Here is a 12,541-nt window from a genome sequence, read left to right on the forward strand (position 1 = left end):
TAATGCAGCTTTCAAACCTTCATCCTAAACATTATTTTAAGCTTTGTACGTAATAAAACAAGTGCATCACATGAAAAAGAAACATGCAGATAAGCACAAGGCTTTTCCTCTTTTTAAAAATGTGTTGTCAAGAATAGATGGCTTTATTAGAATGGACATGAAAACTTCCTCTCTAGAATTGCAGTTAAACTTTTAAAATGACCAGTTTAACTTTATTTGAATGATTTATTTTCATTCATTACACTGCTGCACTGATTAAAAAATGAAGACAATGTAAACACACAGACAACTCTGTTAAGAGCTGGGCAGATCACCATCCTCTCTGTTACTCATATCAGCCAATCAGAGATCCAGCAGAGATCAGAGACAGTGATGATCGATCTTCAGAGAGAAAAAGATTTGGGTTTGTGTGTACTGACAGAAATTTACTGATAATTAGAGATTCATTACATTTAAGACACTTAATCGAATCTTAAAAATATAAATAAATACAATCCAAAAAAGCTGGTAAGCACACAACACAGAGGATGACTGTGTATGAAACCATGATGACATATTTAAAAAAAAACATTTCACTTTTTCGTCCCTACACTTTATCATTCGTTCAGTTGGTAAGCTGAGATCAGTGCTCTCATGTGTCTCTGTGACAGTGTTGCCAGGTTTTCGGTTTTCCCACACAATTGGGCTATTTTGGAAATACAGTTGCGGAAAAAATTTCTGAGCCGCAGGTTGCGTTTTTTTGGGCTAGTATTATAATGTGCCGCGGCCACTAATTTTTTTAATCTATAGACATATAAAATTAACGTTGTTTATTTTCCTAATGTACATTAATCCCATAAGCAATACCTGTCAACCCAAGGACCGCTGGAGTGTCAGGAAGTCAGTGGAAAAGTGGCGCGTTTTGCTGTTAATATCATGTCAGAAACAAGAAATTACCTTATGTAAGAAGTTACATCTATACTGAGAGTATATTTGAAGAGTTTCGTTGCAAAACGAGATAACCACCGTTTTTTTAATAGTTCAGAAATCTTGTTTTTTGGTTGTGCATTCCAATTAGTTTCAATGCAACTGCAGTTGGTTTGTTTTGATTTAAACCTTCATAACTTAAAAAAATACAGCTAAGTAGCACCATAAAACAAAATAATAACATGATAACATAATAATAAACATGTTTTGACAAAAATGTTAAAAAATGGATTTATCTCGTTTTGCAACGAAACTCTTCATTTACAGCCCATGTGAACCCATCTTTGTATGATCTTTTCAAGTTAAATAAAAAAAATTAAATAGAGAGATAGTATGTTAAAAGCGCAGAGTTCATTTACTGTCTCAAAATGGCACGGTTGGGTACACTTAAATGTTCTTAAGATAATCTTAAGTAAAGTAGATTTTTTTTTGTATATTTAGAACAGAATAGTGTGTGAAAATAGAGCACGTTAAGTGCATTAAGAAAATTTTCATCTGGAAAGTACATTAAAAGCAATAGTTAGAGTTTATTTTACAGCCGTTTGTTGTAATCCCGCAGTTTTCAACCTTGATTGGACAAATGTAAAAATTGGGCTAGTTTTCATTCCTTTTGGGTGGGTTTTAAAGCAACACTAAAGAGTTTTTGCTCTTTGCTCCCCCTACAGGTTGGAAGCGGAATTGTTCGTTACCACTGTCGTAAATAATTTAGCCTACTGCAGCAAAGCTGGCTCTGATTGGATTGTAGGTCTGCCGTAAAGCAAGTTTTTGTAGTTTTCACTCGAACTACAGGACCGCCACCCGACGGTAGTAAACTTCTTTAGTGCGGTTTTGGCCGATAGAGTGCTGCAAAGCGAATGTAAAAGTGACGTTCACCCTGTTTCGAGTGGATAAACGACTGAAACTTTTTTGGAAACGTTATTTTAAGGTAAAAAACTCTTTAGTGTTGCTTTAAGTTGTCATGGGGCTGGAATTTTTTCCTGGACCTGGCAACCCTGCTCTGTGATATCAACCATTGGCACCAGCAGCAGTTATTCAGTGTGAATAACCAAAATCCAAAAAAACACAGAGACCCAGTAGCACATAAATCTATAATCTGCTAGAAATGTTTTCACTTTAAAATGCTGTTTTGGTGCAAATATTACAGAATTCTGCTGCTGGCCGCATAGACTTTAACCAATAACATCTGATACAGGAATATATTTTCATGGAAATGTACCATCATACTCACATCACGTACCCTTGAGTCCCTGACCATATGCTGTCCTCATGTTCACACTGATGTTTCCCTATAGCATAACCAACAAGATTACCTCTGTCAACCTTCCTAACAGATCACCACCAGCATAAATCAACCTGGATCAGTGTAGAAATTCATGCATTTTAAGCAGGACTACCATTTAAATACCATTGTATGAACACTGTAACCAAAATATATAGAAAAACAACAATAATTTATCTTGAAATATTTGCAAATACACATTCAGAGTGTAATTACGTGTACGCACACACATACGGTGGGTAATTGTGTGTCCTTTTCCATTACTTCACACGGGTGATGTGATTGACTGCATTGATTTAGATTTCGTTTTCCGGATAGCCGAGTCTTATATCCATTTCACAGCCGCCCGCCTCTCATCGGCTCTACACATTTACAGACCCACTGCGCTCCATCTCACACCCTACACAATCACAATAAACACACAACCCACCCTACACAATTAAATCACCCGACAAACCCCAAATCTCCACCATGGTAGAAAAACCCTGTTAAAATCCTCCCCCACCCGTCTGAGCTGCTGGTGGGGTGAGCTAACCTCGGTCCTTCCAGCTCAACATCGCGCACCATTCATCTTACTTAGGGCTGGACTGTCACATTTGGCAATCTCTGAATTAGGAGGCATCAGTAGCCCACCCGCTCTGGCACGGCCTGGACCATATGAGTTCCAGCCCCCTCGTTTTTCACCCCCACAAAATATTAAACCCATTCGACCTTGACTGTGAACAGAGGACAGGAGACCCCCATTGAAAGAGTCAAACACAGAGCTTTCATAAGCACAAGGCTCCTACATCGCAGTCTGCTCTTATCTTAATCTGCCTTTTACACTTGATTACCAGGCTTTTAAAAGCTCAGTCTGAACACGGGGACCATACTGAACATCTGCTGACCATGCTGAGAGACTTTCAGCTCCTCGCCTGCAAACATCACGTTTAGTTGCATGGATTATAGTTTCGTCTATGGGCACTGAAATTCAACTTTGCTTGTTTGTTCTTTTAGCAGTGGCGGCTCGTGACTGCTTTTCCGAGGGGCGCAAATTCAAAATAAGTGTTTGTTGCGTCATATGAACCATGTGCATCACGTGTTTTGTCAAAATAAGTGCCTGGTGCACACGCGTCAAAACCGTTTATGATAAAAGAGACGCTCACGTTCACAAAATAAACTCTGATTACGCATGCGATTGGCAAACGCGAGTGTCTCTTTTATCATAAACCCTTTAGACGCGTCTGCAGCAGGCACTTATTTTGACAAGACACGTGATGCACATAGGATCACTTGACGCACAGAACACATATTTTGACATTTCAAACCACACACATGACGGCTACATACATGTTGTGACGAACTTTGCATCGAGCACCCTCGAAAAAAGAAGTCTTTAAAAAGTAAAAACATGCAATTTAAAATGTTGAAATACATGACGGTTGAAACCGACATTTTACATACTGTACCGAGCTTAAACATTTAAACTTTACTGATGTAAAAAATGACACATTTTAGAAGACTTTAATACTTTAAAGGGTCCAGATTACGCAAAATCCACTTTTACGAGGTGTTGTTTGGACATAAATGTGTGTTGGCAATGTGTGAACACAACCACCCTACAATAAAAAAATCCACACACTCCTTTTTTAATCCTTATTAAACCAAAGCAGTCTCATTGGACATGTCATTTTGATTCTCTCAACAATGTGATGTCACACTGATAAAGCTCCACCCACAGCCACAACTGACTGGTTCATTTTACCCAAAAGCTTTTCTACATGTGTTTGTTAGCACATAGTAGCACTAATGCACCTAAATATACTATTGTTTCAGACTGTATTCACAGAAATCAAATCTATTTTTAATCAAAACCTGTAGCTCATTTGCATGTAAAGGTACACACATGAAAACAGTGCTTTTTTGCTCCTGATAAAATAAGATCATTTTAGACATGCTATAATAAATAATCTGTGGGGTATTTTCAGACAACACTTCACAGACACATTCTCCCTGAGACTTGTATTACATCTTGTAAAGATGGCCATAATATTGCCCCTTTAATAAACTGGCATTGGATGGGAGTCATTACGGTCACTTATTACACGGCGCTCTGGAATGCTTGATTCTGATTGGTCAGTTAAGACATTTGCAGGTTCGTTCTTTTCAAATAATAACCGCTCCAAAGTAATAACGCATAGCCGGTACTACTTGTATGTTTTAAATCCCTCCGCGCCAACAAAGATTACTGTTTGGCGCCATCTTGTGATAAACACTGGACACAGTGGCGCCCCCAAGGGGGGGGCCAGGGGGGGCCGCGGCCCCCCCATAAAAGTCACTGGCCCCCCAGTGGCCCCCCCCAAACAGAATGAGATTAAAAAAAATTTTTTTTTTTTAGATTGAAATAATAGTAGTAATATGTATTCATTAAAATGTACACTAAAAGCACTATGTAAAAAAAAATACATTTGTATAATGTGATAAATAGAATACAGCCTTAACCCCTCCCCTCTCCTTTACTCGCGATTACGCGCAGCCGCACTACCATCCATGTGACGTACACGTGACGTCCTGTTCGCTCCTGTTCAGCCATTGCATGCATTACAGAAGAAACTCACAAACTAGTAAGTAAAACTCAGTTAATTTTACGTTATATAAAGCATATTGTTTCAACTTAGATAATCACTGTCAGGATTTAAATTGGGCTGGGGCCATCCGGGGCTAAACCCCGGCACCAGAGACGTCATGCCCATTCAAACTGACCCTCGGTTTTTGAGCCAACTGGATTTTGCATGCAACCTCAAAATCAAAGAAGCATCCATTAATCTGTTGCTTGTCTTTTAATCTGTTTAATATGCGCAATATTATCAATTCTGTGCTGCATCCTTGTCACTTTCACTTGTCATTTTCGCCGCTTTGATCCTGTTAAATTTCTTTATTCTGGCGTCATCAGCGTCGGAGCGCGCTCACAAGCTTTGCTGTTGCATTTGGCTATCTGAGGAATTAAAACGTCTAAGAAACGCCCACAACATTTCCAAACCCCAGGACGGTAATGTGCAGTTAACCTCCTCTGTGTAGAAAATGTATAGTTTAAAATGTGACCGTCTGGACGTTTTATTAGTAGAGATTTCTAGATTTATCTTCTTGGCACAACGCCAAAGTTCGCCAGAGTTCACGGGGGGCGCAGAATCACACATGCTCACATACGAGGTAACATTTAATAAAAAAGTCTGTTACTCTAATAATTTTATCTAAACATATTGTTTCAAATCGTTATTGAACATTAAAATCAATCATGTGGCTATAGCTTATGTCATTTTCGTTGTTTATGTACTTTATGGATTTAAAATTACATTAATTTCATAGGATAATGCAGTTGTTTTGCAAAATGCATTAATGACACAATTAGAAGTCATTAAACAAAACGTAAATAAACAAAACATGCCGTTTCAGATGTAAATATGATGCCAATATGTCATTAATCCGATTGAATAGTATTTGATATAAAAGTTAGTCAACACTTTTGTTTTGGAGGTTTTTGCATGAAGGCTGGGGCGCTCAGCTTGTTAGAAATGTAAGTGCCATAGAAAAGACTGAAGAATCTATAATATGTCGTTTGATGTCTGTGTATGCACACATTTCTGTGAGCTGTGCACACTGTGCCCCCTTAAAAAAGCCCGGCACATAGGCTGAAGGTCTCGCTCTACTCTTGCCAGTGTACCCGCTGCACTTGTGCATGTGCACTCGCTGCCTGCGGTGCCGCGAAGGGAATAATGTGTTTCCATTCATTATGGGGCATACTCCACAAACGCAAGTTCAACGATTTGCGCGAGTAGATTACATACAAAGTCAATTCAAAGACGCAATCAGACAGACGCGTCCTCGCAAGGGGCGATGCGAAATGCCAATGACGCGAATTGGGCTGCGCCATTGCCGAAAACACGCGCTTTCCCCTTCAAACGCGTCTTTGTGTGTATGTGTATGTGTGTGTGTGAGAGAGAGAGACAGAGAGAGAGAGAGACAGAGAGAGAGGTAAGATTGGTGCCCACGTCGAGAAAACTTTATAGAAGACTAGAAACGTGTTAAGGACTAAAGTATGTCACTCATTTAATTACAGTATGTTAACTGGATAACACTGGATATAACTCATTGTATAGTTTAATAAAATAATGTATTTTAAATACACAAATCAAACGATGATCGGTCGATACCCATCTTTGATAGATTGATACTATTCCACCATCTGATCTTTAAATTATTTGCAATTTTTATTTGTCTCTAGTAAATCATATACTAGTAATAAATAAGAATAACTATACAAGTAGCATTAAAAGCAAAGGGAAAACTGTTGACCATTAGATTCAGGCATAATAATTTTTTTAATTGTGCCACCCTAAGATTTGTACTGGCCCCTTTGTGCCCCCCCATGAAAACAATCCTGGGGGCGCCACTGACTGGACAACCACAATTAAGAATTGAAAAAGTTTGACATTCATTTTAACATGTACGGAAAAAACAAAACACTTAAACAGCGGATAGAAGAACGAACAACGACAAGACACAGAGAGCTTACTGAGACTGAACTTGACAAAATAGAGCATGACAGCTACGAAGCCAACACACAAAAAAACAAAAAAAAAACAGAATGGGCATTAAAACTTCTCACGCGCACACACACACGCACACACGCGCACACACACACACACACTGGTTTCCATGTTTTGTGGGGACATTCCATAGACGTAATGCATTTTATACCGTTCAAACTGTATATTCTATTCCCCTTACCTACCCCATTCCCTAACCCCAACCATCACAGAAACACTTCTACTACTTCACATTTTCAAGAAACATAATTCTGTTTGATTTATAAGCTTGTTTCCTCATGAGGACATCAAAATGTCCCCACAAGGTCACAAAAACACTGGTATTCCTATCTTTGTGGGGACAATTGGTCCCCACAAACACACACACACACACACACACACACACACACACACACACACACACACACACACACACACACACACACACACACACACACACACACACACGTACATATTATATGTAATAGTGATTTATAACTGTGTTACAGTCGTGCTGTGTGTGATGTCTGATTCAAGCGCTGTGATGCATGTGAAGGGCTTTTTAATGCAGTGGACTGAATGTTTACTAATGGAGATAAATGACTCATTTATACAGAAACTCTTTTAATAAATCATCAATTTTAGTGCATTTTAAGACAGTTGTGTGAATAAAGACTGAACTGAAGACTGTACACAATCTGAACAGAGGAAAGACATTTTGAGAGAGGTTCGATCATGGTTTCATAAACACAAGCTTTATTTGTTAAAGGGACATTCCACTTTTTTTGAAAATATGCTCTTTTCCAGCTCCCCTAGAGTTAAACATTTGATTTTTACGGTTTTGGAATCCATTCAGCTGATCTCCGGGTCTGGGGCTAACACTTTTAGCATAGCTTAGCATAATCCATTGAATCTGATTAGACCATTAGCATTGTGCTAAAAAATAACCAAGGAGTTTTGATATTTTTCCTATTTAAAACTTGACTCAGCCGAAAATAGTCCCCTGGCATTGAAAGTAACCAAGGGGACTATTTTCGGCTGCTGCATAATATCATTGCGCCTGCTGCAGCCATGTTACAGCAGCAAAGTCCTTGATTATTACGCCGGAATGAAAGTATAATTCCTAGCCATATCTGCCTAGAAACCACAACTTTTAATTTTTCATCAGTCTTAGTACACAATGTAAATACAGAAGAGTCAAGTTTTAAATAGGAAAAATATTCAAACTCTTTGATTATTTTTTAGCGTGATGCTAATGGTCTAATCAGATTCAATGGATTATGATAAGCTATGCTAAAAGTGCTAGCGCCAGATCCGGAGATCAGCTGAATGGATTTTAAAATGGTAAGAATGAAATGTTTGAGCATATTTTCAAAAAAGTGGAATGTCTCTTTAAAATAGTAAAAAATCCTAAAATGTTATATTTGAAGAGTTTCGTTGCAAAACAAGATAACTTCGTTTTTGAATTTTTTAGAAATCTCCTTTTTTGGTTGTGCATTCCAATTAATATGAATTCAACTGCAGTTGGTTTGTTTTGATTTAAACCTTCATAACTTAAAAAATACAGCTAAGTAGCACCATAAAACAAAATAATAATAAACATGTTTTGACAAAAATGTATCTCGTTTTGCAACGAAACTCTTCATTTGGATTTCTATCTTGCATCTGTACGTAGATGTTGTATTTTTATAGAGCAATTAAAAAGAGGTTTAACATCACAGCACTGAATGACAAATAAAGCATTACAGGCTACACCAAATCTAAAACACATTGGGCCTGATCAAGGTTTGTCAAGCATTGTGTCTTTTACGACATGAACCCTGATGATAATTTCATGGTTACCAGCCAGAACAATGGTAGTGAATTTTATGGGACTTCATGGAAAATTAAGACTCGGCAGCTGACAGAAGGGTCATAAATGAGGGAGAACTGTGTTGGCTAAAAATAACAAGAAGATCTGCTTAGAAACAGTACAGCTTTAGATCAGATGTGCTTTGACCTGTAATAATGTACTGGTGGTGATATAAAGGGTTAAAAGTATTTCTGTAGCTGCAGGGTGATTCAGTAAAACATTTAAAACAAGCTGTAAATGTGAGGAGGGTCTGCGTCAGGACCACTCATGTCTCTTTAAATAATTAAATATGATGGAGACAAACCTGAGGGCTTGGTGGACTTCAGCTGAACTGTGACTTTAAATGATAAACATACTGCCCTGGTTTATTTAAAGTCATCCTTTATTAAACCTTTCCTTATTGAATGTTTGCTTTTTCAAAGAATCCACGATAGCAGGTGTGTAAGTTAACCATCAGTAAATGTTGTCCATCAGCCTTTGAAGGAGACACATACTAAGCACAGTTTAATTACTGCCTATTCATGTCGTTATTTAAAGGAAAACACCACTGTTTTTCAATATTTTACTATGTTCTTACCACAGCTAAAATTAATTATTACATATCTATCTTTTTTCAATGTGTGCACTAAATCTTTGTACAGCACATCGTGAATATGTTAGCATTTAGACTAGCCCCATTCATTCCTTAGGATCCAAACAGGGATGAATTTAGAAGCCAACAAACACTTCCATGTTTTCCCTATTTAAAGACTGTTAGATGAGTAGTTACACGAGTAAGTATGGTGGCACAAAATAAAACGTGACGATTTTTAAGCAGATAAAAAATGAGAACTATATTGTTTGGTGGAAGAGCACTTAGTTTGCAACACTTCGACCTCGGCGCGCGGTTACATATCAACTCCTGACTACTCCCCCTCCTGCTCAAACTTCCTTCAATATTACACCATTTTTACTCATGTAACAGTCTTTAAATGGGGAAAACATGGAAGTGTTTGGCGGCTTCTAAATTCATCCGTTTGGATCCTAAGGAATGAATGGGGCTAAGCTAAATGCTAACACATTCACAATGCGCTGTACAAAGATTAAGTGCACGTAGGGTGGCCATTCGTGCCAGTTCCGCCGGACACGTCCCAAACATGTTTTCGGGTTTGTTCTCCGGAAGTCGCGTTGCTCGACCGTATACATCATCACATTTCAGTTAAAATACATTAGAAAATTAAGATTTATTTCTTTTAAGACATACAATCATTGTAGTTTCATTCTTACCTTGAAATGTAACGGTTGCTTTTCTGAAATGAAACCCGAATTATTAAACCTTGATGACGTATGCGGTCGACCAACGCGACTTCCGGAGAACGAACCCGAAAACATGTTCGGGACGTCTCCGGCGGAACTGGCACGAATAGCCACCCTAAGTGCACGCATTGAAAAAAGATAGATAGTGTGGGGGTTTCCTGTAACACTTTTAAACCCTGTTACTGAAATGCGGGACATTAAAGGTGCAGTGTGTACAGGGTTTGTCCATTTAGGGCTACTGTAGAAAGATGACGCGACTTCCATGTAAGGGGACCGTATGTAGATAAAACATCTCATTCTAATGTAATAAAAATAATACAGTTCATTGTGTGAGGTCTTTATACACCCCTGATAATATAGTTACAGTAGTGGCCAAAAATATTAGCACCCTTGGTAAATATGATCAAATAAGGCTGTGAAAATTCATCTGCATTGTAAATCCTTTTGATTTTTTATTTAAAAAATTCACAAAAATGTATCCTTTCATTGGATAATAAGAATTTAAAGTGGGGGGAAATATGATTATGAAATAAATGTTTATCTCTAATACACATTGTCCACAATTATTGGCACCCTTTTATTCAATACATTTTAAAACCACCATTTGCCAGTTTAACAGGTCTAAATTTTCTCCTTTAATGCCTGATGAGGTAAGAAAACACCTGACAAGAGATCAGTGACCATTCCTTCATCCAGAATCATTCCAGACCCTTTAGATTCCCAGCTACATGTTGGTGCTTCTCCTCTTCAGTTCACTCCTCTCATTTTCTGTGGGGTTCAGGTCAGAAGAGTGGAATGGCTTTAGCAGAAGCTTGGTTTTGAGCTCAGTGACCCATTTTTGTGTTGTTTTTGAGGTTTGTGTTTTGGTTATTGTACAGTTAGAGGATCCAAAGATGGCCCATTATAAGAATTCTAACAGAGTCAGTCACTTACTGATTTTTTATCTGTTGGTATTTGATAGAATCCATGATGGCATGTATTTTAACAAGATGTCCAGAACCTCCAGCAGAAATATAGGCCCACAACATAAAAAACACAGCAGTATATTTCATTGTACACATGGGGTACTTTTTTTCTGTGTTTACCAAACCCATCTTGAGTGTTTGCTGCTAAAAAGCTCATTTTTTTTTGTTTCATCTGACCATAAAAGCCATTCCCATTTAAAGTTCCAGTCATGGCTGATAACTGAATATGTTTTAGTTTGTTTTTGAATGAGCTAGGAGAATTTTTCTTGTAACCCTCCCAAACAACATGTGTTGATGTAGGTTCTGTTTGACAATTTTTTAAAAGGTTTTCTGAACCAGAGACTCAACAATTTTCTGCAATTCTCCAGCTGTGACCCTAGGAGAGTCTTTAGCTACTCAAACTCTCCTTCTCACCGCACATTAGGACCATATAGGCATAGGTCCTCTTTCAGGCAGTTTTGTAACATTTTCTGATGGTTGGAAATTCTTCATTATTGCCCTGATGATGGAAATGGTCATTTTCAATGCTCTAGTTTTTTTCTTAAAGCCACTTCAACAATTTGTGAAGATCAATTATCTTTTGCTGCACATCAGAAATATATTCTTTGGTTTTTCTCATTGTGATGGATGATTAAGGGAATTTAGGCTTTGTTTCCCCTTCTCTTTATATTTATGTGAAACAGAAGCCAGAGCTGAATGATTTTGTGTTTACAATCATGCTGGAGTTCTCAAAATTGTGAGTATGAATGGGAATATACTTCAGAGATATTTTACCAATAAGAATTTCTAGGGGTGCTAATAATTGTGTCCAACGAGTATTTGAGAAAAACATTCATTTCATAATGATATTTCCCCTCCATTTTAAATTCTTATTATCCAATGAAAGGATACATTTTTGTGAATTTTTTTTAATGAAAAATCAAAAGGATTAACAATGCAGATGAATTTTTTACAGCCTTATTTGATCATATTTACCAAGGGGGCCAATATTTTTGGCCACGACCGTATGTAGATTATATTGCATTACTGTCAAGAGATCCCTTTAAAAGTTACACAATACACCTTTAAAACTAGATTGAAACTGATTTATGTACTTTTCTTAAAATCAAAGTAAAATAAACATTTAGAAATGCCCGTAAGTTTAGGATAAAATGTTGGTTTGTAGTTACAGGGTTCCCACGGGTCCTTGAAAGTTTGTGAATCCGGGGGAAAAAACTCAAGGCCCTGGGAAGTTTTTGAAAATATACATACATAGATACAGGTCATTGAAAGTGCTTGAATCTATTTTATGCAAGAAGTTTTCTAGAAAAAAAATCCATATTATTCCCTGTGTAGTGTAGAATAATATTTAAAAAATCTAGACGTTTTAAGCACACGTGCTAAACTGTTCGCTTTAAATGTTTATATCTTCTATATGCGAATGTTGATTCATACCAAAATGCTTTTTTTGCATAGTTGTGTTTGACGTCTCGGGTTACGTATGTAACTGTTGTTCCCTGAGAAGGGAACGAGATGCTGTGTCTCCCTTGCCATACTTCCCGCATCCCTGTAACGCCGCCTTTGGCAATATTTCAGATATCGATATACTTCCTGGCTCCCGCGTCACCCTGCCTTTTCA

This window comes from Misgurnus anguillicaudatus, chromosome 17, assembly GCF_027580225.2.
Source record: "Misgurnus anguillicaudatus chromosome 17, ASM2758022v2, whole genome shotgun sequence".
NCBI classification, from domain to species: domain Eukaryota; kingdom Metazoa; phylum Chordata; class Actinopteri; order Cypriniformes; family Cobitidae; genus Misgurnus; species Misgurnus anguillicaudatus.